The sequence below is a fragment of the Oenanthe melanoleuca genome, chromosome 1A (assembly GCF_029582105.1).
Source record: "Oenanthe melanoleuca isolate GR-GAL-2019-014 chromosome 1A, OMel1.0, whole genome shotgun sequence".
Taxonomy (NCBI): Eukaryota; Metazoa; Chordata; class Aves; order Passeriformes; family Muscicapidae; genus Oenanthe; species Oenanthe melanoleuca.
Window position 1 is genome coordinate 36586118 of NC_079334.1, and position 13405 is coordinate 36599522.

The 13405-nt window shown below is 37.0% G+C and overlaps 1 protein-coding gene across 1 annotated transcript in view; it reads left to right on the top strand.

The window, feature by feature from the left end:
- PTPRR (protein tyrosine phosphatase receptor type R) overlaps nt 1–13405 on the top strand; it is a 141168-nt gene that overhangs the window by 33311 nt on the left and 94452 nt on the right. The gene's annotated exons all lie outside the window — the stretch shown is intronic.

Below are 13405 nucleotides of genomic sequence, written 5' to 3' on the forward strand. Positions count from 1 at the left end.
TAACTTAATCTTATTAATTTTTTTGCAGTTTTCTGGATTATCTCTAGCTCTTTAATCTCATGAAATATTGTACTTGCTAAACTGCTTGCATGTGTTCAGGAAAGCATTGGCTGAAAAAGAAATAGAGATGATTTCTTGCACAACTTTATTAATTTGAATGTAGGAATGTAGACCGTCTACTGTAAAGGCAGTAATGATGTCTGGTTATGTAAGTACTTGCCATTGTTAAATAGATTTTGTGCTCAAAACCAGAATGAATGGTATAAAATAGCCAAAGGTATAATAACCAAATTGTGACTTAGCTCTCTGTTAGAAATATGTTGTTAAGGCTGCAGTAGAATGACTCTTGGCTGCTCATTACATCTTGTGCTTTTAATGACCTAAATTTCAGTTTACTGATTATTTCTGTAGTGATAGTCATGAAATATTAAAATATGTGTGCTAAACTTCTATAAAGTATATTTCATACAAATATGGATAAGTTTTGTTCAGGGATGGCCTTTTTAAATAAAATTGCTGCCTTAACACTCCTTTTACAGAAGTTAAAATGCTCTTACTGTGACTTCTATGAATTGTGTTTGCTGACTATATATATATGTGTGTATATATGTATGTACATGTATGTACATTTGCTCAACAGTATTTTATGTACTATTTTAAAGTCAAAACATGTCTAGTAGAAATGTGAAACAAAAGAGCAGCTCTGAAGTATTATTTGTAAGATACTTGTGAAAAATATCTTCGATAGTATTTATACTATTACTTCTTTTTTTTCACGCTTAGTGTACTTCCATGACTGTGTGTTTTTCTGTTTCCTTGGTGTGGATGATGTTTTTCTATTTCCTTGTGTGGGGTGATGTCTCCTTGTTAGGTGTGTGAAAAATACCCATGTGTTCCTTGGGATTGTAGTGTTTCTGTTTGTGTTGGTTTCACGTGCTTGGGGGGAGGGGTGGATTCACCTCAGAGCAGGCTCCCTGAAGCTGGGAAGTGGGAGGGGCTCTCCCACCTCTGGGAGCTTCCCCTGTGGGCTGCTGCCACCAATCAGAGAGCTGATTTGGTGATGGACAGCTCGGGAAACCAATGAAAAGTTATTTCGCTTTCACAGATCACAGCGGATCAGGTTTGCTGGCCCTCTTTCGGCTTCCGGTCTCCGGGGGTGGTGGTCCCCGGCTGGGGGGCTGGAGTCCGGCCCGGTGCCCCTGCTTTGCGGGGGGCCCAGCTCAGCACCCCGGCTCTGCTGGGGGCCCAGCTTGGGACCCCGGCCCCGGCTCTGCGGGCGGCCTGGCCCGGCCGCATGGTCCCAGCCCCCCTCCCTGACCACATGGCCCCGCGCGCCCGGAGCTCCCCTCTCCACGTGGCATGGCCGAGCAGGGGGGATCAGGGAGCCACCAAAGGCTCCGCCTTCCCCCTTCCCTCCACGTTCTGAGAGAAGAGGCCTCCAGCTGCCCATGCTGTTTCTTCACGATCTGGATACAATTGTAACTTCTTTATGCCTGGATAAGATCCTCGATTTTTCTAAGCTCTCCTGAATGGGAAGGAATAAAGCCTGGAGACTCCAGAAGTCAGCACAATGAAGATAAAGTTCCTGATGGGAAGAGATTGAAAAGATGCGAACTGATAAGTAGCTGAAAACCTTTTTGTGGGCTAAGGGGATTGTGACTTCACTAAAATTCCTTTAAACTGTGAAATATACTTGGGGAGGTTTTGGGTGCTTGAGAAGAAGAACCTTAATTTTGCCTTGGAGAAATATAGCTCTCTGTTCTGGGACTGAAATGTGAACAGAGACATTTAATAGAGAAAAAGATGACTTTTTGCGTCGGGGAATGAAGCTCTCTCTGTCCTGAGACTGGAATAAAGACAGAGACATTTGATAGTGAAGGAGATGAAGAGAATCTTGTTTTTTCAGCAGCCTGCCTTTAAAAGTACTACCCCATGTGTGTGACATAACCCATTGCACAGCTCTGAAAGGACTGTGACAGAAATGGGAGGAAAATCATAATCTGCAATATTTTTCCCGGGCGGATGTGGATTGTGAAGGTGAAGACGCCCCCTAAGCCATAACCAAAAAGGGACTTTTCTCTCTTAACTAAACTGAACTGATTATTTGAATGTATCACTGACTGAAGTGCTCTCTGTATATTTGTTGGTAAGAAATGTTGAATGAAGGGGAGGAGGAAACAATCTAGGGATCTTATTCTGAATATTTTTTTGTGTTATTAATAAATTTCTTCTTGTACCTTTCTAAGTTTTAAGCCTGCCTTGTCTCTACTCCTGGGTCCCGTCTCTAAAAGAAATTAAATATATTAAGGTTGGCAAACCAAAGTCACACCGTGACACTGTTACAGGTTGTACCCACATCTGTTCTGTTTCTATGGGGGTCTGTTGAAATGTTTGGGCATCTATTTGCCTGTCTCACTGAAAGAAGGGAGCCAATGGAACCTATGGGCACTTGCTCAAACTGAACATGCCTTAGATAAACTGCTTCACAAGACATGGCATTGTGTTCTTTTCTACTTTGATGAGAAAAAGGTCAAGTTCAGTGTAAGTTTCTGCCTGAAGAGGACTGAGATCTCAGGATGTGGAAAATGACAGCTACCATCCAGCAGTGAGTGCACTATTGCAGCACAGCAAATGCATGAGGAATGTAGAGTCCTGTCTGAATAAGTCCTGTCTTTTTATACATTGTCATCTTGAGTCTTATTAATATGACCATGAGTATGTCATCTTGAAGCTTTCAGATTTCAGTGAGCATGGACAGATACATTTTTGTTTTGAATAGCTGTCAGGTTTAGATCTGTGGTTCCAGAATACCTTCCTGATAGTTACAGTACTTGCTGTTAGTCAGTGTGACACTGAGCTCTGCCTGAGACCTCCCTGACTGAGATTTCAGACCACTAGAGCTGCCCAGAATGCAACTATACTTTGTGTCCCATCTTATCCTTTCTTTCTTCCCATAAAGACTTATAGCACTCATGGTATCCTTTTTTTTGAGAACAAACATAACTCCTGAGAGATTTTCAGAGAACTGATCTGTTTACATTTGGCTTGGCTCCATCAATGGCAAACAATATTATGTCTATTAAATGGTACTCTGGTATTTTAGAGCATTTGTGCTTAAGTTCTACAAAACAGTGCTTGAAGGTTGTTTACACAATGAAAAAGGCAATTCTCCTAACTTACTGTTTTATTATTTCTCTAGACATTTGGATTGCAGTCCAGGATAGATGTAATATATTCACAAAGGCAAAGATCCAGGAAAAAGCTTTCCTTCAGCAGAGTAGCATAAATGAATAAAATGTTCCTGATTCTTTAATTGCTTTTCTTTCTATGACTTGCTATATCACATAATAACATTAAATAAAAAAAAAGTGCATCTGTCTGATCTTGTAACAGTCATTCAAGCTTAACTCCCACGTACTTCAATTTTAACCTTTTCCTTTTGATTGTGCTTCTCCTGCTAGAACAATAGAGGTGGAATACCTGTGACAGAGGTAGTACCAAAGAGGGTGGCACACAAGAGAGCAAGAACAATAGTTTACTTGGATAAACATGGCCTTGTCAAACTGTTTGTTTCATTCAGTCTGGGGAGTAGGTGGGGAGAAGAATGATGTTTGGAGAGAGTCAAAGCTCTGTGCTGGAATCTTCTGCCTTTGAAGCAAGGCAGCTTCCCAACACACTTTTTTTTTCTGACCGCAACCACAAATATGCCAAGGTGCCATCATCTTTAACAAACTACCACACTCTTAAACATTTTACCTGAGCACTTCCATATTTTCAGTCTCTATAAAGAGCATTCTCATGAGCATCTGATTCCTCTCTTGATCACATAGCCTCTTGGAAACCAGAGAAGCAAATGACATATCTATGGTACATATGAAGAACTAGCTGTATATGAGACAGATCAGGTATTGGAAACAGTGTGCCATCATCACATAGTAGCCATAACCATGGTCAACTTGTAAGCTTCAGGAAGCTATTTGGGTTTCTCTACACTGTACCTCAAAATGCCATGACTTAGGAGGTGGCATCTGTAGACATTTGATGAACAGGAAGAGACCATGTGGCCATAAAACTCTTCTGGTTCCTTAGCCCACGTGTGAATGATGCCCACCAAATGTCCTCTGAAGTGCAAGATCATAAAATAGTTGACAAATAAGGCCTCTGTCATAAACAGTATGTCAAATTTGGTGCTTTATATATGCTAATTGGTACATGCTTATTAATAATCATGAACAAGAGTAAAATTAATTCTTAATTCTCTGAAATTAAAAGATAGAATGAAATTATGTGTGTGAACTTCATCATAAAATGAAATGAGGTACTCAGTGAGAGATTGTTTCTTTGCTTTTAAATAAAAATGAGTACTTTTTAAATGTGTTTGGTTATAATTTTCTTAAAGAATTACTAATTGTTGGTAGCTAAGTAAAAAATACCAAATACTGATTAAATATTTGCTAGATAAAAATCAGGGAACAGGACTTGCCTCCTTCTGTGCCTAAAGCAGTCACTAAATTGCAGAGTCACAGTCACTTTTGTTCTTTATCTCTTCCCTCAAAAACCCTGAACTTATCTACACTAAACTGGCATCAATGGGGTAGATGGAGATACTGGAAGTCCTAGAATGACCTCAGCCTTGTTAGACAACACTCATCCCTGGGAAATCTGGTTTGAAGTCTCCTTGTAAAATGGAGAATATTTGACCCATATCTTTTTTATTTTGAATTACCTCCTTAATCTCCAAATTACTAGAAGGAAGGAGTAAGGGTAGCTAAGTCTTGTGTTGTCTTGGGTATGAAAGCAGGCTAAGTGTAAGTAAACAGATTTCTGCCCCAGACTTCTGGAATAGGAGTTAGACCAGTCACTGTCCACAGTGACCTTGGTTTGGTCATCAGCTCCAGCACGGGTTTTGTGCATGTCTATGCCTTGGTTGCCCCTCCTTTTAGGTAGAGTATTATTTGATTTTGACACATACTGAGATAGCTGCAAATATACATTCATTATACACAGGATATCTCCTTAAAGCTGTAACACAAAAAATCAAAATACAGGCTTGTTGATACTATGTCACAGGTAACACATTCACTAGTTTGGATCTGGCTTTATCTACTAAACATGGGTAATTACTTATTAATTTCTTACTAATCCATCTCTTACAGAAAGTCCCATGGCATTTATATAATCATGAAGAATCTGACACGATGCAATAGGGGGATATTTATCTAGTAGAAACGAATCTACATTTACTTGTATGACAATGCAAAGAGATCATTTTAATAAATCAGTAAAACTGTGAATCAGTCTATAAATATGTTTCAGGGTGTTTTGAGTGAAAGGTTTAATTTGCAGATGAGGTGCTGCATGCAGATGTGGCACATAAGGCAAAAGCAGAGAAAGAAATTACAGGTTTTCATTTGTTTTAATGAATTTTTTGGTTCTGACAGTCAAAACTTAAAAGTCAGGATTCATGTGTGGTGCTCAGTGTGAACTGGCAAATGACAGACTGTTCAGCACTGAATTCTCCTACAGCAAACAAGGCACATCAGGTAGGTCAAAGTTTATTTTTTGTAGCCCTTCATAGGCAGGGAAATCCTTCTCCTCATTCTCAGTACCTTGATTTCAGAAAGGTTGCATCATCTCCAATATGTTTTCTTGGGAAAGAGAAGACTGGGAGAAAGGGATGATTGGTAAGGCTCTATTTATGTTATTACATGCCTTTCAGTATTTTGCAGAGGTTGGTGGTTAACACTGCAGGTAATCAAACTATAGAAACGCTGTAAGCTGTAGTGGTAGTAAATTGTAACAATTCTCTTGCAAAGGATATTAGATCTAAAGGTAAGAGAGCATGCTTTTAAACTCCTCTGCATATTTCTGTTTTTGTTTTTCAATTTTTTTTTTTTTCTATTTAAAGGAAAAAAAAAATTGGAAATTTCTTGCATTTTTCTCCAACATTGTATAATCTGTAGAAAATTATAGAAATTCATTAGATCAAAATTCATTTTTTGGTTTTCAACACTCCTTCCAATTTTACATATCTTCATATTTTTCTCTTTAGCTGTTTAGTTTTTCATTAAGTTATTTGTATCTGTCCTTTTTTTCGTGGTTCTTCCTTATTCATATTTTCATTTTCATTTTGCCTTCTGTAATTCTTAAAATCTTGATGTGAGTTGGATAAGTTAAATAAACAGTGACATAAAAATAGCACACACACAAAAAAGGAAAACTTGAAAGGAAATGAAAATAAATAGCAAAGCTGGAAATAAGTTCTTCTATTCCAGTAGATGGCAAAAAACTTGGATCAGGGATGAAGGGGAAAAAAGATGTATCATACTTCTTGTTTTCCAAAATTGAATCAGTGTAGGAATTCCAGCTGGAATAATGTCAAGTTTGCCAATGTGTTTGTTGGGTGGGTGTTACTTAGAAATTTCATATTAATAACATTCAGATGTTGCTTTCTTTGATAAAAAATAAGACAGTGTTATTTTCCAGTGGGTAAACTTTCAGACAGAACAAGTCATTCTGTTCTTCTGGGGCTGACAGCTCTTACGCTGCCATGGATTACAATCATGATTTGGAAAAGTTTAGGAGCTGTTCTCTTGCAGTGATCTCAGAACTATCCCCAAACTGCCAAGTATCAAGTTGTGGTTCTGAGAGGTTACAAATGCCAATGCCAGCAGTCTATTGATCATCAGCTGAATCATCTGGGCAAATGGAATTTCCATATTTCGTTTACATCGTTGTGCATTGCCCCCTATTCGACATAATGATATTGTTTGTAGATGATGCAGAGTTCAGGACTAAAAATTAAATCTCTGTTAGTAAGAAAATATTCTCATCTGCATCAAGCTTTTAAATATTAGACTTTGTATGATTTCTTATATGAAAGAAAAAAGCGTGCTACAAGAAGAAACACTTTAAAGTGTTGCTTATCTGACTGGGTCTGTTGTGGAGAAACCAGTGAAGTTCTAGGTTTCCAGCAGCTCTGGGGGTTTCTACCTTTCCTAAGAACTATTATTTGCATCTACCATGTTGTCAATTCTACATCCTTTCAGTAACAATATGATGGTGAAGAAAGGCAGTGCAAGGGTGAGGTTTAACAAGTTAAAGGGCAGCATTGTGAAGTTAAAGACTGGTGTGTGGCCACTGAGGAATGTGCACTGGCAGATTGTGTACTTATGATATTGCTCTGCAAGTTGTCTTCACATGGATAATTCAGGGCAATATCTCTTGAGCAAAAATTTTGTAGTGAAAAGGCAGTTTTGATTTCTTAAAAAATGTACAAATTTATGTTTAAGATTAGCAGGTGATCTCATTATTATTTTTGATTTTGTTGTTGTTAATAGCCTTGTGGTATTTCTAATTCTCTAAAAGAATGGTAAAAACTTAAAAGTGGATTAAATTAGAAGTACTTGTATCTTTCAGAGAAAATAATTCTCTCAGATACAGAGGAGGTCACTTTATCTTGTTTAACCCTTGACCTTGCTTTGGTAACTAGATGAAAGAATTTGAAACAAAGCTAGTCTCCCCACAGTGTATTCTCTACTTTAGTGTTTCTCTATCTTACAAATTATACCAAATGTATTTAATGCTTTCAATGCATTCAGTTATTTTCTAGTTTTACCTGTGCATGTGTGTGTATCTGATTTATAGCATAGTCACTTCAAGCTGGAAAAGCACATTAAGGAAAGATCAGTATGCCTGAAAAACAGGCATGCTGGAATAATAGAAATACCAGCATTTTAGGGAAAAGAGTTCATCATTCAAAGCAATTCAGACAATATTTAATATGTTCTATCTCTAGTATGCATGCATACATGCACATGGTATCATTCAGTGGTATCACCCACTTTGAAAACATTCTTCAAAGAAGTTTCCCATATATATGGTTTGACAGCATGTTTTCTTCAAAGTAGCACAAAGTCTCCATGCAGAAAATTGTCCTGCCCCATGTAGCTCCCCAGATACACATGTATATATGTATGTATAACTATGCACATTATATATATATATATATATATATAGTCTATCTCATGTGCATATGTTTTTTATAGAGTGAATAATATATATATCTTAGCTAGGTGTGCTTGCTATGGTACAAATCTCTAAAATAGTAAATAATAAATGATTAGTAAATTTATTGTTCATAGAACAAGTCTGTCAAATCAGATTTCAAACTGCCTAATTATTTAGGGGTATAGAATTTTACAGCCACAATTCTCAATGAGTAGTGACTGTTTTAAAAACCTTTTGCTATATATGTGCTTCAAATATACATTGCAGAATTGCACTGAAGAAAACGCAAAGTTATTTCTGGGTTGCTCCTTGTTTATCATATTAAAAACCATGTTGTATTCTTCCCTGGGTGCACACATGTAACTCCCATTACCATTACAGCAAGTATCACACAAGCACCAAGGAGATAGAAGAGTTCCCCAAGGCCTCTATGTTATCCTTCATGCATTAAATCATGTGGAGCAGAACAAAATAATCTGAAAATGTGAATGCTTTTGATCCAGGGCTATTGAACAGTGTTATCCATGCTGCAGTAATTCCAGAGGATGGTAGCAGCAGCAGCAGAGCTGATCTAGACAAAGCCCCCTCTCAAAAGCATACAGATATTTTCCTAACCTTCTTGAAGGCAGTGAGGAAAAAAAGACAGCTCTGCTCTTGCTGATATAATTGGTAACTTGCAGAAAGACTGGCAACTATTTGGTGTAATGAAGAAATTATATAAAACAAAATTTTTAAAAGTGTTTTGTCATTCAACAAGGCCTTTTATCTGTGCATAGATAAAAGGTATTGATTACAGAGGTCTCCAAATAAACCATTAAAGATAAAATTATTAGTCTTCTTCGGCGTTAAAGCAAGTGGAAGCATGAAATTTTCATTCTGAATCAAGAATTATGTCTTTATAGTATTGAGAGTTGTAAGTAATTGTGGGGGGTAAGGGGGGAATCTACTGAAGCAATTTATTTTACAGAAACAGCTTTTATAATAGTGATTTATTATGTCGGAGAGCTTTGAGAAAAATTTTAGGTTACTTTTTGACTGAAACTAGGACAAAAATGTAGCAAAATCTTTTGGCCAGTAGTTAAATCAGTTAGCCAGTAGCTAAACTAGCTCTAAATCTATTACTGTTGGCATGAAGTTTCTATCCTCCAATATGTGTCAAACTATTCTTCCACAACTTCTTTGCGGAAAATTTTAAGAAAACTAAAAATTCTACTGAAACTCTTTCTTAGAAGAAAACTAGTTTCTAGGGATTTTTAAAATCATATGGAAGACATGCTTAGAAGTTTCCTAGCATATTCTGAATGAAATCAACAGCCTCATGGGTAATTTAGTTCTATTAATGTATAATCTTCATTGCCATGCCTTTATGTGTTTAAAGTTCATGTCTTCATGGTTGTGATCATGAACTCTTACACAATAACCATAAGAGTCTCAGCAAATATTTGTTTACTTATTGCTGGTTGTTGTCCTGTTACCTGTAATAAAGCTAAATAAACAGCTACAGGCAGTATATGCTTTTCTCATTGGTAGGCTGATGAATTGGAGTGAATAATTATTTGGAAAATAGACTGCTTCAGAGCAAAGAAAACCACCCAGCTTGTGTCATCTTAGAAACTTTAAATATATTACAAGAATATTGGCTAGGAAGGCCAGACTCATCCAAATTAGTAGGATGTTAACATTTATTTGTAATGTAAAGAGACAGAGTAAAAGGTCATGGAAAAATTTCATTACTGTAAGTCTGCCAAAGATGTAGCTTCTCCCTGATATGGGACAAACCGTTCTGTTAGAAGTGCATTCACAAATCTCATTTTTATAGGATTTGTTTCATTACTCTCTGAATTCAGTGGGAAATGTCCTGATGGCATTAGTGGCATAGAATTACTGTTCTGCAAGGTGTGCTGATCTCTCACACCTTTGGGATTTTATTTTGCAATCCATTACTCCTCTGAGGTTTGAGGAGGTCATTGGGTTGTCTCAGAGCTGGGTTCCAAGGCTGGCATGAGAAGTTATGTGTAAGTGTGAACTGGTGTTGAGGCAGGTACTGCAGGTAAGAAGCTGTGGGGCAGTGCAGGAAAGGCAGGAAAGAACAACAGCAAGCAGCATCTAAAAACTGTCACTTCAGGAATGTCAGATTTCTTGTTTTGGTTCTTCACTGAAGATCACGTGGTAGGAGTTTAGTTGGTTTTGTGTTACTCATTGCTGATTAAAGACTGTGTCTTTCTACTCCTTTTCTATAATCTCCCTCCCATTTTATATTTAATCTTGTGGGGTTTTTTGCTGCCTCATTTCATTTCACTTTTCTACTCATTTCATAGGGCATGGGAGGGGAAAGGAAATAGTAGCTATTTCTAGTAGTGTTTCTCCTTGACTTTAAATTTATTCATGTGACTCATTTATACTGTTTCCCTAATGATTAATACTAAATTTCTAGATCTTCCACTTTACCACACAGATTGACAGCTAGAGTAAATGAGTGGAGGTAGTCAGTCCATCCACATCCTCCTTTTCCAAAAGTCATTCATTGTGTCCCTTCTTTTTTCTCTCCAGAAGACCTTTTCTGAGGAAACTTACTTCTTCCTTTGCTGACATGACAGCAGGAAATATTTGAGTAATCCATTCTTCAGTCTTCCCCATTTACCCCTGTGAAAAATGCTTCCATTATCATTCCAAATTGTGTCATGTCTGTTGTTTCCATCAAATGTTGTGTGTCATACTATTGAAAAGTGTTGCTCTGCACCCACCACTGTGTTCTCTTTACACTTTTGTCATAAAAATTTAGTAAGAACCAGTCAGATGAATTACTTTACTGCTCCCATGTATGTATATATCCTAAAGCTATGTGAAGGCAGACAGTCAAGGAGATCACATGAAGAACCGTCTTCAAACAGGGTTTTTCTCTAGTCATCTTCCCACTCAGGTCTCCAGTGAGCTGGGGAAAGTATTTCTCCAAAAAGGGTTTAAATTTTTATGAAGCTTTAGGAAGGTGCAATAGTTCTATTAACTGCTAGGAAAAACAAGCCCAACTGGGCATGTAACACTATCATTTGAACCTGTCTATTTTAGCAGGAAGTATTGCATACATTTTAAAAGTTGTCTTAGCCTCCCAGCACAAGCTGAGTTGTTCTCAGTTGTTACTAAATTTATCATGGCTGCACAGAAGCAGTAATGAAAGTGTAAATAAGCCTTGAATCTTCACTTCCGTTAATAGTTAATTGTTAACCAAATAATGTCTTGCATACAAGATTATTGTGGACAGATATTCTTCTTTATTATATGTGCTGGATATTATTGTAGAAAAAGGAAAAAATCCTGGGGGAAAATGGGCCAATAAATGTGGTCCTCAGAAAATAAAACCTTCTGAATTTTTTTGTCTTACTTTAAAACTCTAAAGATGCCATAAGACTCTGACAAGGGGAACATCTAGGAAATTAAATAAATTATAATATTTCATTTCTTTTAAAAAAAAAGGAGCTCAGATGTTTTTAAAGGATTTTTGGTTGTGTGTTGGTTGTGTTAATGAAGTTGATTCTCTATAGATTATATAATGCCACATGCAAATGCTTCCTGTATTAAATAATGAATTCTCTTTTCTCTTGTGGCAGAGCAAGTCTCTGGTGAAAAACCAAATTCACGAGGAGATATAGGTCAGTATCTCCTATCTGACTGGTGTAATCCTACCACTAGCCTTCAGACAATGTGGGTGGTAATGAGAAGGGCACAGTATTATCAGTGAATAAAGTAAATGAAATGAGCTCTACTTGTTAGGAAATTATTAGTTATTCTAGTCTTGCAGAACTGATACTTCAATAAATAATAGGAGCATCTCTGATACTGTATAAAATGGAATGTGAAGAAGTCATCAGCTTTTCTACTTTGGCACAGAGTTCATGCTATGCCTGAGAGTGTTGTTAGACAGAAGGAAAGAAAAAATCTTTTAAGGGCAGATGCCCATTTCCTGACTTGCATGTGGGCTTTTGGCTCTTCCAGAACTGACAGCTTCAAAAATCAGAGGATAATACAAATTAGCTAGTCTGAACTTGTCTGGAAGTTGCCAGTTATGCTACTGTCAGAAATGGGAAAGGTGATCCCATGCAGAAGAAAATATCAGGCACTCAGCTGTAATTATATCATGTTTGAGATGATGATGAGCAAAAAAAGACACACTGATGAGAAGCAGAGATTCTGATTACCCTTCACTACATCTTCCAGCTCTGAGACAGTAGCCTTGAACAGCCTCTCCTTCAACAAATTATTTGATTCATATTATAACAGTTCCTAGACTTGCTTCCTTCTGAGACTTTAAGGGATTTAAGCCTTTCCAATAACTTTCTAAATTTGCAGAAGTCAAGAGTTGTAAGGAAACATTTTTAAGACAAGGAGCTTTTATCAGTGATCCTTTCCTGGCAGTGGAAAGATTATTTCTATGTGAGTACTTTATTTCCTAGGGTTCTATATTAAAAAAAATAATATGGATAAACATTCTAACACACATTTTCATTGCTAGCAAAGAACAGTTACCAAACTAAGAACTATGATGAGATGCTGCATAGGGATACTATTAAATTATTAGAGTGACTATGAGAGTGCCTCTCTGCCTGTTCACTAGGGACTGATCTGTTACCTCACACTCTTCTTAATGTTGACATTACTGGCTGCAACCCAATTCTCAGAGTGTATTTCAATTAGCCTTGATTCCCTTATCAAAAAAGGCCTGCAAAACTAGTTGGCACAGAGATGCTTTAGTCTCCCTGTTTCAAGGAAAATTACAATTAAGCAACAGAGGAGAGGGAATGCACGGTGCAAAGATGTCATTAAAATATTAGGTAAATCTGGAAGAGTAGGGATCATCATAGCTGGAGATAAGGAGAGGGAATAGTTAAATTTCTCACTGACAGGGATGGGGTTTTATGGTTCATAAGACAACCTCAAAAGTTTAAAACACCCTGACTTAAGCAGAAGATCATTTCTATTTTACACCCTGGTTTATTGGAAACTGTTTTTGCCAGAGAGTAGCTGGCAATAATATGCTTATTTAATCATCATACTAGAATAATTTTTATATTATCCTTCTTAAATACAAACATTTAAAAAGATACAGGAAGGATTCGTGGAAGATTTTTTTTTTTTTTTTCTGACACGTTTCAATAATAAATTAGTTTTGATAGTTTACTTTTGTAAGATAGGGGCTTTTTGTAAGATAGGGGTTAAAAAATCTACTGTTCTAATATTTGCCAGTGGTAAGTTAGTGCTAGATGACTGTCCCTGCTCATTTACCAGTCTTATGTTTTCCTATTGAAGACAATAGATAGAATCATTTTTTATGAGCTACCACTACCATCTAGTGTCATGACAAATGCTAAATGGGATTTTTAGTGTGTGTACTGAATTAATA